Source organism: Lathamus discolor, chromosome 5 (genome assembly GCF_037157495.1).
Source record: "Lathamus discolor isolate bLatDis1 chromosome 5, bLatDis1.hap1, whole genome shotgun sequence".
Taxonomy (NCBI): domain Eukaryota; kingdom Metazoa; phylum Chordata; class Aves; order Psittaciformes; family Psittacidae; genus Lathamus; species Lathamus discolor.
Window position 1 is genome coordinate 2562568 of NC_088888.1, and position 4556 is coordinate 2567123.

The following is a 4556-nucleotide window of genomic DNA, read 5'->3' on the forward strand; positions in this document are numbered from 1 at the left end:
TCACACGAGCAGCCTGCTAGGGGACAGGGGCTCTATGAACAGGAGTCTGTGCATGTCTACATCCTTCTTTTCTATGGTGTTGAAATTAACAACTGAAGAGTTGTCTGAAACTTGCTAGGGGACTGGGAATGGGACCTGCCTCTGCTGTTGGCTGGAAAGGTGGTGGGTTGTTTTGTCTCTCCACAGCTGGGAAACTGAGGTGAGAAACCATTCTCAACAAAGCAGTTTAAAAACCTCATTTGGGGCCTGAGATGCGCTTTGTGGGAAGGAAGGTTTTCCTAAGGTGTTTAAACACGGACCTGGCTAACAGTGGGAGAATCCTCTTCGTCTGTTCCCCACTCAGGGACAGACAGTAGCTGAAGGAGAGCTTAAAGGGAACTTCAAAAGAAGAACAGAGAAGTGATGACCACCCCTCTTTCCATGTTGCACCAGCTGGACAGATACATGCAAACTGAACTGATTTTCAGTGGTTGCTTCTATCACTTGTTTTCCTCGTTCCAGAATGATGAGAAACCCAGTTCCCCGCTTTGGGAAGCGGGGAATGAGTCAGCACTTGCTTGTGTTACAAACCAACTTCTTTGGCTTTTGCAGGTCCTCCATGAGGTGAAGCACCAGGGATGAAACTGCTCGTTCCTTGCCCTTTCTTCAACTAGAAGGAAGCCATCTCGGGAGACTTCCCTCCATGTGGCAGCGTTTGTGCTGCCTGGAAGGAGCTGCTGTCCCTCGCGGCCTTGCTCCGCGCTGCCGTCTCCTGTGGCTTCGGCTCTGAAGGAAAAGTTTACTTCAGTTTGAGGGTATTTTTGTGCACTACCTTCTCTTTTTTTTTGTTTTGTTTTTGTTTGACAGCCATGACAGCCTCTCCTCATTATTATGGAAAATATAGGGTTGGTGGTAATTACTATCTGAGTCTGAATGGGAGCAGAAGTGGGCATAGACGGCACTGGCCTTTCTTTGACAAGGTATAACTTTCTTCTGAATTTCTGTGTTTAATTAATGCTTATTTAAAAACCACTTTAATTGGCAGTAAACACCTCAACTTTTTGTACTCATTAAAATGCACCCATTGATGTGTGATGGATTTTTTAAAGCTTAATTAACTTTCTTCTTGTATATATAACCTATAATAACGGCAAATACTGAAAACTGCCTTCCTCCCCCCAGTTTTTGCCCTCCTCTCCCTCCATGTTTCCATCACTTGAAGAAAGGCAATAAAAGTATCTCCTGCCTTGGCCAGGATGGGGAGGTGCCCTGGGGACACTGATTCAGCCCCTCTCAGAGTACCCCAAGTGCCAAGTCAAAGGAGCCAAAGAATCTCTACAAGCGCTTTTCTCTGTCTCCCACATCGCATCCTCAGCCCACATCTAAGCCACAGAGCAGGATTTAGTGTAAAACCTTCTAGCTCGATGAAGTGAGCCATCATTTCAGACTGTATTTTTGAAGTGTTTCAGCATTTTGGACTCTGAAATTAGACTCACGCATCACTTCTGAATGTGGGATGTTGGTGCTTTTTGCAACTGCGATCTTTCGTATACAATGGAAATTACCAACAAGCCAAGCGCATTATAAGTAATTCATGTGAAATATGCAGTTTGCTTGGTTCAGCTCTTACACAGATCATTTCCCAGTTTTTCTTTGCAATTGCTGGAATATTCTTGTTTAAGGTGGATGAATCAGAAGTTTTAAAATGGGGTTTGTGAAGGTGCCTATACTGAGTACATTTTAAATGCATGAAGCAATGATTTCATTTCTAAAAGTGCCTCATTTAAAAAGAAACACCTTCTATCTTCAGCAAAATGTAAACTTGCTTAAAACACCTTGTAAAGCGTTCTTAATTCTTCTTTACCCTGTGTGCTCTCTCTAACCCAGTTGATAATCTACTGCTGCTCAGCTCCTTTCTCTTTACCTGGCTCAAGGAGCAATTAGGCTCATCATCTGTATTTCCCACTGCACTAGCTACACCAAGATATTCACTCCTGCTTTGTAACTGAGCTAGGAACAATATTTACTGCCCATTGCATCTTGTCTGTGTTACAGGAATCTGCCTTTCTGTGGTGATGGACACAAACCTTGAGGAACCGGCCTCAAGCTGCCCCAGGGCAGGTTTAGATGGAGCTGAGGAACAATTCCTGCCCCAGAGGGTGCTCAGGCATTGGAACAGGCTGCCCAGGGCAGGGCTGCAGGCACCGGCCCCACAAGTGTTCACACACCGTGGAGACGAGGCCTCAGTGCCATGGGGCAGTGGTGGCCTTGGCAGCGCTGGGGAATGGTTGGAATTGATGCTCTTTTCCAACCTGGTTGAGACTATGAATCTATGATTCCAGCTGCAGCTTATCACTCAGTAGGGCACCTGCTTTTTGTAAGTATAAAATAAGTGCACTGTTCCTCTGGAACAGCCAGTCTTGTTCCGCAGCTTGTGGTCACTTTTCAGATACCTCGTGGCCGGCGAGGTTCAGAGAATGACTTTTTGTTCCTGGCATTTGTGAGAGACTGAACTGAAATCAGGCTCCACCACTCCATTGTCTCAAAGACTGGTACGGAAAGCTGAGGTGGGATTCCACCATCCGTTGTCTCTGAGGTGGGTGGGAGGAGCTGAGATCAGACTCTTCCCTCCATTGTCTTGAGGATTGGTGTGAGGGATTGACTGCTCGCATTATCCCAAGAACTGCTGCAGACCGGTGCAGTTGAAGAGCTGGCTGCAGGGCCAGTGAAACTGGTCTACCAGGAATGTGTGATGTATAACACTAAGAACAGAGGTACTGCCCCCAACTCATTATAAAAGGGGGAAAAAGGTAATCCCCAGGGAGGACACCTCCATGAGGACACTCCATGGATGATCAATACGGACCCTGAGGGACACCCTCCACAAAAAGACATCGCCATGAGGACAACTCCATAAGCACATGTTCTCACTTCCTCTTGCCTGAATTGGTTCCTTCCAGCAGGCAGGGCTCAGGCCTGTGGCTGCGCACACTTCAAGCTATGGCGCTTGCTGAATTTCTGCTGCTGCGTGGTTTTTCTGTACGGAGGGGGAGTAGAACAAGACACGCACTGGTTAAGGACTCGCTTTCTCTCACTTGCTCAAGGTAACTTAATTACAGTGACAGTAGTTAGTTCTTATTTGAAAATCCACATCTATGTGGCTAAATGTGGATGGCATACCGGAGCTGAGTGTTAATGCTAACTTTCTTCCTGGGCTGATTTCAAGGCTCTCGTTACAATAAAACCCTGCTGCCTGTTAATTTGACCATGTCAATAAATAAAAATGTCCATAACAAGTGGATGAGGCTAATTAGGATTTTATGGCTGTGTTGTTGTGGTTGATGGCTGTGCTGCCGGCTTGCTGGCTCTTTATGTTTCAGTGATGTACACCTCATTGATGCATAACATGTAACACCTGTTGATGCCTTAAATGTTTAGTCCTGGCAATTGGCCCTCGCATCATTTCTGGGTACCAGAGCTTTGTGAGCAGGATGCAGGGCTCATAATTAGGCTTCCTCTCTTTAGAAGAGCTTTTCCTAAAGGAAGACTTTAAAGCTTCTGTAGTCCTGGCTGAAGTTTCCTGAAGCCTGTGGAAAAGGCCAGTTATTTTCTTGTGCAAAGGGGCACCAGAACGTTTATAGCCATAAGCTGGTTTGGTTCTTGCCTCTGACGCAGGGCAATACCCTGCAATAGGATGCTGAAGGCTCCTCCGTGTGCTCCATGCACTCTCCATCATGTCCCAGCAAGCACACAGCACCTTAGCATGAGGTACCATACAGAAACATGGGTATTCTGAAATAAAATCAGTCGTCACTGAATGGAGCATCCTTTCTGCCCTGTTTTTCAGCGCCAGACCTGCCTAAGAATTGCATCTGTATAGTGAAGAGCCATGGAATAATTTGCTTGTAGGTGGAGTTTCCTACTGAGCCAAATTTCAGGCTTGCTTTGAAATGTAAAAGGTGATGCCCATCTTACCTTTGTGAGGTCGAATTGGTATAACTAGATCTGCTTGAGCTGTTGTTGAAACATAATTTGGTTTAAAATATTTATTTATTGTTCCAAAAATCCTGTCAATGTCTCGCTTCTAACAGGATTTTCCGACTGGACTGCACAAGCCCGTGTAACACTGTGCTTAACTAGAAACACTACCTTTTGCCTGGAGCTCCCAGGCTAAGCTCCACAGTGGTTTATGTGTATCAGGGGAGCCACCCTGTGCCAGTGAAGGGGGCAGAGGCACCTCCCCATAAGGGCAAGTCAGGCTGAGCAGGGCTCTGTGGCAATTGTAGCCGCACACCTTGGGGTTTCTGTTGTGTGGAAGTTCAGCCTGGGTGAGCAGGTTCCTCTGCTTCTTCCTGTTAGAAGACCATTAGAAATGTAGTCTGTTAATTCTGTTATTCTGCACTATGCTATTAATCATAGTTTTAAAATAACTGGCAATTAACAGGACAACAGTGTTACTTATCAGAAAGAGAAAAAAGGGTAAGCAACCCAGCTTGGTATGAAACCCGGTGACTGAACACAATAAATAGCTCCAGCAGTTTATTCTCCCTGCCTCAATCTTGTCATTCTGTACCGTA

The 4556-nt window shown here is 45.8% G+C and overlaps 1 long non-coding RNA gene across 1 annotated transcript; it reads left to right on the forward strand.

Annotated features, from left to right (window-relative positions):
- Positions 1-367: 367 nt before the first annotated feature.
- LOC136014592 (uncharacterized) lies at positions 368-3418 on the forward strand. The gene is made up of 3 exons (XR_010612790.1): positions 368-794; positions 884-959; positions 2035-3418. It is a non-coding gene; the product is annotated as an uncharacterized LOC136014592 (long non-coding RNA).
- The last annotated feature ends 1138 nt before the right edge of the window (positions 3419-4556 follow it).